General features: G+C 40.4%; 1 pseudogene; it reads left to right on the top strand.

The window, feature by feature from the left end:
- The first annotated feature begins 10708 nt into the window (after positions 1-10708).
- Positions 10709-11639, top strand: LOC102845194 (annotated as a pseudogene).
- The last annotated feature ends 1018 nt before the right edge of the window (positions 11640-12657 follow it).

Genomic DNA, 12657 nt, shown 5'->3' with positions numbered 1-12657 from the left:
TTCCTCCTCAGACAAGAGGTGAAAATTGAAATATTGGTGCAAATTAGCTAGAACAGCTCTAATAAGTATAATAAAGACTCTTAGAATTCTTGATATTTATTAATATGATATTAACACATTTTATTTATTATTACTTATCATTATAAACACAATTAGCACTTTTATTCTCTTCCTATGCACCACTTAATGAGGTTGACTATATAATTCTCACACATAATACATGGTACACTGTAGTTCTACATGATTCAAAGCAAAGTTTCATTAAGCAATTTTTCTCCAACACTTTTTAACAGAATCAAAAGTGCACATGAACCTTATAAAAGTATTTAAACTTTGTTGAAATATATCATATGAATTAAGCAATACACATCAAGACCTTCTAATAAGAGTAATTTCTTAGGACTAAGTAAACAGGTGTTTATGAAGAGTTACACCCTACTGGTCATTCATTTCTCTTTGTCCACATTTATTAATAAATAGTCTTTATTTAGATGCATCATATGTACTTGCAATTCTGTTGCCTAGAGTGGCAACAGGAAGTCATATAGCATGGAACCTTTGAGGAAATACATTATATATTCTGCCCTTTAGGGTGCAGGGACCCTGAAATATTTCAACTCTGCCCTGTTCCTATCGAATAAGCTAGAAGCAGACAGGATCTCCCAGGATACTGAATGAGATCAGTTTGTCTAAGTATAGTAATTTGTCTCTTTCTCTCTCTGGGTAATCAGTCTACATAGATCATTGGCAGATCATCTGTCATAGTTATTGTGTCCTCACTGTATCACAGATATGAGACTCAAATCCCTTCTTGCCACATGTATTGCTATTGACCGCAGTGCCATAATTTCTTAGTTAAATAATTACAATAGAGTTCTAATGATTTTTCATGCATTCCACGGCTGTCATTTTGCTCCTCAAAAACCAGAACGAACCTTAAAAATTCTTAGTCATATCACCTGAGCCAAAGTTCTCACAATGACCTCCATGACTTTCTATATTTCCTCTGTCTCTTCACTATAACTCCTGCTGCTCACTGCACTCTCCTTACATGGGACTCTAACTGTTCTGTAACTGCCAAGTTATGTTCCTGCCTTGGAGCTTTCATAAGAATTAATATAACTAAAACAGTAAGTATTCAAATATTATAACCTAGTTCATCTAATTATTTATTTAATTACCCTTTGTGAGTTTCTGTAAAATTGTCTCCATGGTTTTTTTTTTTCAAGACAATAATAAAAGCCAGAGAATGAGACAACACAGTTTTAAAGGCTGACCTTGTTTTGTTTTGGTATTTTTTCCTACCTACTTCTTGAATCTAGTAACTTCCCTCTATGGTAAAAGGATAAGGATGTTTCTCATCACACGCACACGCGCGCATGTGCACACACACTAAAATTACCTATTCGAGGACTTTACTAGCAACTAATAGTTTCCAAGCTTCTACTGCTTAGATAAAAACAAACAAAAACACCTGGTTCATCCATAATTCCAATGACTGCAGCAAAGAATTTAACATTTTAGAGTTTATCAACTCTAACACCACACTCATAGCAAGGGACTTCTGGTGACTCAGTGGTAAGGAATCGTGTAGTCAATGTCAAGGTAGGCACTTCAAATTCACCAGCTGTTCCACAAGAGAAAGATGAGTACTCTCATTACTTGCAATTTACTGCCTCTGAAAACCCACTGGAGAGTTATCTATGGGTCAGTTCCACCTGAATGGTACACAACAACAACCCTTGTATCAGATTTAGAACTACACTATTTTTGAACACAAATGATATCAAAACATGTAAAGCTAGTTTACATAGACAACGATGTCAGTCTAGAGACAGAGCCTGATCTAGGCCATGGTCTTCACTATTACTTGCTGTGCATCAGAGAGCGGGACAATGATTAAAGATGAAAGAAGAAGAATCAATGCTTTTGAGCAGTGGTGCTGGAGAAGAGTATTAAACCTATCATGGACTGTCAGAGAACAAACAGGCCTTTCCTGGAGAGGCAAGAAACCAAGCTGCTCCTTAGAGGCACGGATTTTTTTTTAAAAATTAATTTTAATGAAAGTTTACAGATACTTAAGGTTTCCATTTATTCATTGGTGCACTTTTCTCTCTGCCCACACCTCCCTTCCAATTCGCTTTTCTCTTTGAAAAGGAAAAGAAAAATTCTTTCATTGTTATAAATCCCTTCCCCCAAGTCCACTCCACTATGCAGCCTTCAAGCTCTGTCCACATATTTTGGTCATTTGGGCAGAAGGAACCAATCCTTGGAGAAGGACATCATTCTTGGAAGGGTGGAGGGACAGCACAGAAGAAGACAAAGTCAGATGAAATGGATTGACACTAGGACAATGGGGGTAGGTGTGTCAGAGACAGTGAGACTGGCTCAGAATAGAGCCAGGTTTAGAGCTGTTGTACATAGGGCCACTATGAATCACAAGTGACTTCATGACACACAACAACAACATATATAAAAACGAGTTTGTGTGTGGTTTTATGTGTGTGCATAAGCACATGCGCACACTCCCATGTATTTCCTTAGTTAATGTTGCTGCTGTTCTTAGGTGCCATCAAGTCAACTATGACTCACAGCAACCCTATGAAGAGCAAATCTGAACTTTACCCTATCCTTTGTCATCTTCATAATATCTATGATGCTCATTCTAGTAGTAACTGTGTCAATCCACACTATTGTTATTGTTTGGTGCCATTGAGTCAAGTACGACTCATAGCATAGCGACCCTATGAACAACCTCCTCACAATCTCTGAAATGCTCAAGCCCCAGGCCACAGTCACTGTTTGAGGGTAAGGGTCTTCCTGTCTTTCTCTACCCTTCCTCTTTCCTAAGCATTATGTCCTTCTCCAAGAAATGGCCTTGCTATTCCTTCTCCAAGGAAGTATAGCATCTCCAAATAATGTGAGACAAAGCTTCATCATCCTAACCTCCAGAAGCACTCTGGCTGCTTCTTCTCCAAGATATATCTATTTGTTCTTTTGTCAGTCCATGAGATATTCAGTACGCTTCTCCAACACCACAGTTGAAAGGCATCAATCATTTTTCGATCAACCTTAGTGATTGTCAAGCTTACAAACTTACAGATTGTCCAGTTTACTATATTCACTTATAGCAAGTGACTGAAAAGACCATGGCCTGAATCAGGTATACTGTAGTGCTCAAAATTCCACTTTTACTCACCAATAATTTGAAGAGGTCTCTAACTGCAGATTTTCCCAGTGCAATATGTCTCCTGATTCCTGACTGCTGGGACCAAGTGTACTGATTGTGAATCCAAATAAAATGTAGTCTTTGACAGTCTCAATACTTTCTCCATCTATCCTGATGTTGCCTATCAGTCCAGTGGTGAGGATCTTTATTTTCTTGACACTGAGATGCAATCCTCATTGAAGCCTGTAGTGTTTCATTTAACTACAGCAAGTGTTTCAAGTCCTCTTCAATTTCAGCAAGCAAGATTGTTTCATCTGCATAACACAGATTATTAAATCTTCCTGCACTCCTGATACCACATTCTTCTTCTTCGAGTTCAGCTTCATGAATAATTTTCACAGCATATAATTAAGTATGAAAAAAGAATACAACCCTAACACACAACTTTCCTAATTTTAAAATATGCAGTGTACTCTTGTTTTGTTCACACAACAGCCTCATAGTCTAGGTAAAGTTTTCAAAAGAGTACAATCAAATGCTCTGAAATTCCCATTGTTTTCTTAACCATAATTTGGTATGATCCACACAGTCGAATGCCTTTGCATAGTTGATAAAACACAAATAGACATCCTCTTTTAGGTATTCTCTTCTTTTAGCTAGAGTATATCTGACATCAGTATGATATCTCTGGTACCACAACCTCTACTAAATCCAGCTTTGACATCTGGTAGTTCTCTTGTACTTTTCTGGCTGTTTTTAAGTGATCTTCAGTAGTATGTACTTTGCTTGCATATGATAATAATGTTATTGTGTGATAATTTCCACGTCCCGTTGGATCATTTTTCTTGGGAATGGGAACAAACACTGATCTCTTCTAGTCAGGCAGCCAGGCAGCTGTCCTGTAACTTTCCTGGTGTAGACTGATGAACATGTTCGGCTGCATCTGTCATTTGAAACATTTCCATTGATATCCAATCGATTCCTGGGGGCTTATTTTTCACCAATGCCTTTAGTGCAACTTTAATTTCTTTCTTCATTATGATTGGCTCTTTATCATATGGTACTTCTTGAAATATTTAGTGTCAGCAAATTCTTTTTGGTACAGTAACTCTGTGTATTCCCTCTGTCTTCTTTTGATGTTTCCTGGATCATTGAAGATTTTGCCCATAGTATCTCTCAGTATTGCACTTGAGGCTTGAATTTGATTTTCAATTCTTTAAGCTTGAGAAACACTAAGCAAATTCTTCCCTTTTCATTATCTAATTCTAGGTCTTTTCCCATTCTGTTACAATAGTTTTGCTTTGTCTTTCTGAGCTGCCCTTTGAAATCCTCTATTCACATTATGCAATTATTTTGCACATGGACCTAACATGATGGACTGCGTAGGAATCAGATTGACTACGTATATGAAAGAAATCACTGGTGAAGCTCAGTATCAGCAGTCAAAACCAGACCAGGTGATAACTGTCAAATAGACCCTTGCCTCCAAGGAGCAGCCTGGTTCACCTTTCTCCCTCTTCAGGATGTACCTGTGTGTTCTCTCAGTAGTCCATGATACATACATAGCAAGTAATTGTGAAGACTATAGCCTGTATAAGCAGCACCTTAGTCTCTAGACTAACACTATTACTCGTCAGTACTCTCAAGAGGTCTTTAACAGAAGAGTTTCTCAATGCAGTCCATCTTTTGATGTCCTGGGTGCTGGTACCAAAAGTGTTGATTGTGGAGTCAAGCAAACTGAAGCTGTTAACAATCTCAATCTTCTATCTATCCTGAAGCTCGTTGTTGAGTTTTTTTTTCTTGATGTTGAGATTAATTAGTTGCAAGACACAGGGGGGAAAACGGAGCATTTTGTTCTGTTGTACATAGGATTGTTATTAGTCAAACTGATAAAGCATGTAACAAAAAAGTTATTTGAATTTAAGCATCTTTGTGTTGTTTAGATTTAGTCTCCAATAGCAGATTTATCCAATGCTATCTATGGTTTGATTTTTTTTTTTTACTATTGCTTCATACTGTAATTCTTGTTTTCTAGTGTCTTTGGTGATGAAGTTCTGAACTATAATCTGCCTAGTCTGCAAACTTGGAGATAGAAGGAAGAAATTCAAGTTTCACTGAAGACATAAGCAAAAAATAAGGCACTAGGAATTGATTGGATATCAATTCACATGTTTCAAATGACAAACGCAGTCCTGAGTATGTTCACTAATCTATGCCAAGAAATTTGGAACACAGCTACCTTATCAACTGACTAGAAGAGACTCATAGTTATTCTCATTCTTGGGGGGAAAAAAACCAGTGATACAACAAAATGTAGAAGTTATAGAAAAATATTATGAAGGTAACATGTAAGTAAAATATTGTTGAATATTCTTTTAAAATTACAGCAGGGAACTGCCATAAGTGGAAGTTGGATTCAGAAGAGATCATGGTAGAGACAGTAGCCTACAATATGAATTATATCTCAACATCTTTATATCAAGAAAACAAAAATCCTCACCTGTGGACTAGGAGTCAACATCATGATAGAGAAAGACAGAACTTATCAACGATTTCATTTTACTTGAATCCACGATCAACACTCATGGAAACGTTGTTGTTTTTTTAAGTGCCATCAAGTTGAGTATGACTCATAGCAATCCTATGAACAGTAAATCTGAACCTTGTCCTATCTTGTGACATCCTCACACTCAACTCAAGGCCATTGCTACAGTCACTAAATCAATCCATTTGATTGAGTGTCTTTCTCTTTTTTTTTATTTTATTATTTTTGTGTGAGTGTACGGTCAAATCAGATCTGACTGCTACAGGAGGAGATTGTCCCTCCTTCTCCGGCAGAGCATCTGGTGGATTCGAACCATGCGCCTCTGGGATTGTAGTTGCAGCTCCTTGCCACTAGGCCACCAGAGCTCCCCTGTGTCTTTCTCTTTTCATTGTTCCTCCCCTTTGGAAGCATGATGTCCCTCTCCAAGAATGACCTTTTCTAGCAACATGCCCAATGTATGTGAGATGAAGTTTCACCATCCTTGCCTCCAATGAGCATTCTGGTTGCACCTTTTCAAGACATATCTGTTTGGGTTTTTGGCAGTCCATGGAATATTCAGTGCTATACTCCAACACCATAGTTAAAAAGCATCATCTTCTTCTTTCATCCATATACATTGTCCAATTTTCAGCAACATAGAAAGTGATTGAAAAGACCATGGCCTGAATTAAGCACACCTTAATCCTCAAACTTACATCGTTGCTTCTCAATAATTTGCAGAGGTCCCTGACTGACTTTCCCAGTGTAATCCATCTCCTGACTGCTGATGCCAAGTGTATAGATTGTGGATTCAAGTAAGATGACCTAGTTAACAGTTTCAATCTTTCCTCATGATATTTTCAAGATTGAAGTTTTCAATCTTTTCTATATCTGGGTGTTGCCTATTGGTCTAGTGGAGAAAATTTTTGTTTCTGTGATATTGAGATGTAACTCATGTTGAAGGCTGCAATGTTTGATCTTCTGCAGCAAGTACTCAAGTACTCTTCACCTTAAACAAGCAAGGTTGTGTCATCTGCATAAGGAAGGTTATTGAGTTATGTCACATTGTTATTTATAGAGTCCAGCCTCTCAAATAATTTGCTCGGCATACAGATTGAATAACTATGGCAAACGGATATAACTGACACACACCTTTTTTACTTTCAACTATGTCTTACTTCTTTACTCTGTTCACACACAGCTGCTTGGTTTAAAATAATACTTTAAAATACAATCCGTTTCTGCTTAATTATAAACTAACCTAAGTAAGAAAACATTCTAAATGTTTATATTTCATTTTATGACAAACAAACCTTTAAGTAAATTTTAAAAGCCTTTGTTAAAATTTGCAACACTCCTCCTCCTGATTATATTGTGCAAATTTCTACCTAAGCCAAGTACCATATGGACCAAACAAGGGAAATTCATTTCATAAATTCCAAAAGGCTGTATTCTTCTCTTTAATTAGGAATTTAATGCCAACAAATTAAATCACATTAGCCGCTTCATCCTGAGTTAGTCACAGAATTATTAACTGCAATGCTTAGTTTTAATTAAACATTTTGTAATCTCTTGTAACTGAGCAAAATTGTTTACCAGTTTTCTATGTCTAACAAAAAAAGTAGACTGATATTAAATAACCAATAAATTTACCAGGAAATTCAATATATTAGCTTTTCAATTTTTATTTCTAGAACAATTACTTGTTCTTTAATATGCATTTTATCTCATCTGAAAATAGCCTAAAAATAATATACCAAGATATAATCAGATGATATTTTCATTATATTAGCATTTATATAAAATTTTATTAGATTAAATATGAGTTAATGGTGGTATTAAGTCAATTAAATGTAACAGAAATTTGCAACCTATTGCATCATGTGCAATAAATGTTCATTATTTACTCACTGCAGTAAAGTCGGAACTGACTCATAGCTGATCCTCCAGTGTAAATTGCAGAGGAAGAGATTGCCCGTCTTTTTTCACGGAGGCCACAGGCAGATTTAAACTTCCAGAAATGCTCCACCTTTGGGTAAACAGCACAACTCCCTACAAGTTACGCTATCAGAGCTGCCTAGTGGCTTCTTTCTACAGACTAAAGGTAGCAGGTGTTTACTCTTTTCATTATTATCTCCAGGTGAGATGCGAGTGTATTTAAACCTCGAGAGTGGCACAGACTTCGGGTTAGCAGTAACACTCACTATGGACCACACCACCAGGGCTCGCTTGATTGTTTCACCTTACTTAATATCTTTAGTAACAAAATCTTAAATCTTACCAATTTTTTTCACTCCTATTTCCTACTATATTTTAGAGAAAATGTGCACTGTAATTTTAAGAGTCTAGCAATTGTCCTGTAACACATATGTAATTAATGAAAATCATTATGTGACTACTATCTGGCATAATCATTTTAAGCAACATTTCTCACCTGAAGTATCTTTGTGATGTAAAGTGTTGGCTGCAAAGTGAATAGTCAGTGGCTTGAACCCAAAAGGGGGTAATGTTAGAGAATGACATAGCAGTCAGCACTGGTAATCAAACTGAAACTTGATTGGGCAGCACTACCAAATGTGACAACATTAGGGGTCTTCTGTATATTTTTTTTTTTTCATTGAGCATTTATTACTTTACATCCTTCCTAATTAATAAAGATGTGACCTAGTGGGTAGGAGTTGTGCTGCTAACCCAAAGCTAAGAGGTTCAAATCCAGCTGCTCTCCTGGAGAAAGATCTCAAGTATGAAGTTTACAGCCTTTGAGGCACTAAAGGGTCAACTATAAATCTAGTCTGACTGAACAGCAATGAGAGTTTTGAATTTTTAACTCCATATTAATTGACTTACCAATTTACTGAAAATACTTGGTGCTTTCCACATCATTCTCATGTGTTGGCTGGGATTTTAGAAAACCACAAATAATGATGATTATCCAAACACACATGGATACATATTGAGTGGCCACGCTAACTTGAGAAAGTATGTCTCATGAGAGCTCTGGTGGCCTAGATGAAAAAGCTGCACTGCAATCCCAGAGGTAAGTGGTTTGAATCCACCGGATGCTCTGCCAGAGCAGGTAGGACACACTCCTCCTGTACTAGTCAGATCCAATTTGATGGTACACACACACAAATAGTAAAATAAAATTAAAGAAGAAAGTATGTCTCTATAATTTATTGAAATATCCTTTGCCCCCATTAATTCAATTGGGCTTAAGGGGTAAGGTGGGAGTGCTGGCAGTCTTTTTTCCTTGAGGGAGTAGGCTCTTAGTACAAAAATACACACTTTGGGTATATCTCTCAGAAGTTAGCATTTCTGTCCTCTGCCAGAGCCCTTGGAATATGAGAATTTAGACCAAACCCGTTGCTATCAAGATGCTACCCAAATCATGGGGAACACCCTGCCCAATAAAATTTCTGAGATTGTAAGACTTTATGGATGAAAACTCATAATGCACTTCACCACTGGGACTCCTCCAGCATGGATAAAGAAATTGTGAATGGACAAATTTTGGAGTGGTAGTTTACCCAGAGACCTCAGTTCTCTGAGGGACATTAGAACATGTGTTGATTTTCAATATGCTCAGTTTTGCAGTTATAGTTGGATGGATAGGAGTGATAACTCTCAAACTACTTATATTCCTAAACTGTTGCTATTGTTATGCATCATTGAGTTGACTATGACTCATAGTAACCCTATGAACAATGACCCTATGGACTTTGAACTATGCTGAGCCAATCTCCCTGTCTCTGACACACCTACTCCCACTACCCCAGTCACTGTGTCAATCTATCTCATCTAGGATCTTCCTCTCCTGCTCTCTTCCTTCCTCATCCTCCTTCCAAGCATGATGTTCATCTCTAAGGACTGGCCCCTACTGGAAACATGCCCAAAGTATGTGAGACAAAGTTTCAAAATCTTTGCCTCCAAGGAGCAACCTGGTTTCACCTCTCTAGGACAGGTATGTTTGTTCTCTTGGCAGTCCATGGTATGTTCTATGTTCTTCTCCAACATCACAACTCAAAGGCATTAATTCTTCTGTCATCCTTAGTCATTGTCCAGCTCTTTGATACATAGCAAACAATTAAGAAGACCATGACCTGGATCAGGCATACTTTAGACTCTAGAGTGACCTTATTGCCCTTTTGCCCTCTAGAGAAGTCTCTGACGGCAAACTTTTCCAATATACTCATCTTATGATTCTTGACTTACTAGTACCTTGAGTGTTAGTTTTATATCCAAGCGAGATGAAATTGTTTACAATCTCTTCTATATCTATCATAATGTTGCCAATTAGTCCAGTGGTGAGAATCTTTGTTTTCTTGATATTGAGATTCAATCCATATTCAAGATTACAGTCTTTGATCTCCTGCTGCAAATGCTTCAGGTCCTCAGTTTTGGCAAGCAAGGTTGTATCATTTATGTAAAACAAGTGGTTGATAAGTCTTCCTCCAATCCTCATGTCGTATTCCTCCTCATAAATTCCAGCCCCCTGAATGACTTGTTTGTCATATAAATTGAAAAGGTATGCAGAAAGGACACATCTTAGATGCAGTCCTTTCTTGCTTTTGAGCAATGCAGTGTTTCCTTGCTCTGTTTTTACAATTACTTCCTAGTATAAGTATAGGTTATACATGAGCACAATCAAGTGTTCTGGGATTCTTATTGGTCTGAACGTTAGCCAGAGTTGGTTATGACAGTTCCAAATAGACACTAGTGATTGGAGAATGGAATGTGAGAAGTGGGAATGCAGGAAAATTGAACATTGTTAAAGAAGATATTGGAATGCATAAATAATGACATATTGACATACTAGGTGTTGGCAAGCTGAGATAGATCATTGTGAATCGGACTATCATATGATCTACTACACCAGAAATGGAAAGTGAAAAAAAATGAGGCTACTTGCATAGTCAAAAAGACCCTTTCTTTCCTTTTTTTAAGCTGGGGAGCGCGGGCGGCCTGGGCCGAACCCCCAGATGTGACCCTTGGTCCTCAGCTGGGCAGCCGGTGGCATGGCCGACACCATCTTCAGCAGCGGGAATGACCAGTGGGTTTGCCCCAACGACCGCCAGCTCGCCTTACGAGCAAAGCTGCAGACAGGCTGGTCCGTACACACTTACCAGACTGAGAAGCAAAGGAGGAGCCAGTGCCTCAACCCAACGGAGGTGGAGACCATCCTGCAGGTCATCCAGAGGGCCGAGAGGCTCGACATCATGGAGCAGCAGAGAATTGGGAAGCTGGTGGAAAGGCTGGAGACCATGAGGCGCAACGTGATGGGGAATGGCCTCTCCCAGTGTCTGCTCTGCGGGGAGGTGCTGGGCCTCCTGGGCAGCTCATCAGTGTTCTGCAGAGACTGTAGGAAGAAAGTCTGCACCAAGTGTGGGATCGAGGCCTCCCCCGGCCAGAAGCGGCCCCTGTGGCTGTGCAAGATCTGCAGTGAACAGAGAGAGGTCTGGAAGAGGTCAGGGGCCTGGTTCTACAAAGGGCTCCTGCCTCTGAAGACCCCCGGCCGGGCTGATGACCCCCACCTCCGGCCTATGCCGGTGGAACCAGCTGAGCCAGAGCCCAGGAGCACTGAGACCACCCACATCTACACCTGGGCCCGAGGGAGAGTGATTTCCAGTGACACAGACAGTGACTCAGATCTCAGCTCCTCGAGCCTGGATGACAGACTTCAACCCACTGGTCCCAGTGATTCAAAAGGCGACAAGTCCTGGGGGGAATCAGGCGGCAACACAGGGTCCCCCAGGATGGAGCTGGCCTCCCCACTCAGCCCCCTCTCGGGGAGCCAGAGCAGCCTGACCAGCGAGCCAGGAGCCAGCTCGGCCAGCCCACAGGGGGGCACCCCTCCCCGGCCTGACCGCAAGGGTGTGGGCAAAAGACACACCTGGGCGAGTCCTCGCTGCTGATGTGGCCTTCAGGAGCCGCCTGAGCCTGCCCTGAGCGGAGGCGTGTCAGGTGCCCAGAGCCGACTTTCCTGTGGAAGACTTTGTGAGAGAGCTGGAGCCAGACCTTCCCGGCCTTCGCAGCTCCCTCTTCCTCAGTCCTTGTCCCTTTGGTCAGCTGTTATGTTGGTGGTGACCTCTGACTCAAACAATCAGTGTTAGGGGTGCTGAATCGACTTCCCCCACCCAGTGTCTTTTCTCTCCTGGGGATCCCTTCTGTACCATCACTCCACGACGCCCCCATTCAGCCCCTGACTTATTTATTACCCTTCATTATCCCTGTCTCCAGTCCACCTTGTGTGCCTTTAGAGCTTGCTTGTGTCTTAGGTTGGGTCTAGAAAGGCCTTCAGCCCACCTTGTGAGGTCTCCCCATATGCACTGTTCCAGAGGGGAGCTGCCTGGGGGCTATATTAACAGCAGTAAGGAAAATAACCCTGATCTTTCCAAGCTAAGCCTGGCCCCAAGAAGTGATGTTGGAGCAAGCGCCCACCCTTCTCCTCATCAGCTCTGGGTAACCAAGCAATGTCCTCGCTTCCTGCAGGACTGACCCAGGGCTGCCACTGAAACCAGGCCCTTTGCTAAGTCTCTTTGAATTCCTCCCTCCAACAGCCTCCCTGATTTTGATCGGTTTCTCTTCAGCTGGTGGAGCTGGAAGCTATTCTGATGAATACCATGAATTCACTCATTGAAGAGCTGCCTTCGCCGAGTCCCCAGCCAGGGCACATGGCTCCTCTAAGCCATTAATTTACTTCTCTTCAATAGGTTCCATTTAGCATGAAAAATACTTCTTTCAAAGTGCTGGCAAATGCATCTGGAAAATCCTTCCCTGAAGAGAGGAAATGTGTGTGTGTGTGTGTGTGTGTGTCAGTGTCTAATAATCCCACCCTCCATGCCCCCCACACCCACCTCATGTGCCTGGTCCTCCAAGGGCCACTTTCTCTCCCAAGCCCTGGAGCCCTCGCTTTGTGACTTTTCGGTCCTTGCTGCTGGCAGATGTTTTAAAAAAAATCAAATGT

Source organism: Elephantulus edwardii, unplaced genomic scaffold, assembly GCF_000299155.1.
Source record: "Elephantulus edwardii isolate Elephantulus edwardi_28Jun2011 unplaced genomic scaffold, EleEdw1.0 scaffold00001, whole genome shotgun sequence".
Lineage (NCBI taxonomy): Eukaryota > Metazoa > Chordata > Mammalia > Macroscelidea > Macroscelididae > Elephantulus > Elephantulus edwardii.
This window is presented reverse-complemented; position numbering and strand designations above follow the sequence as displayed.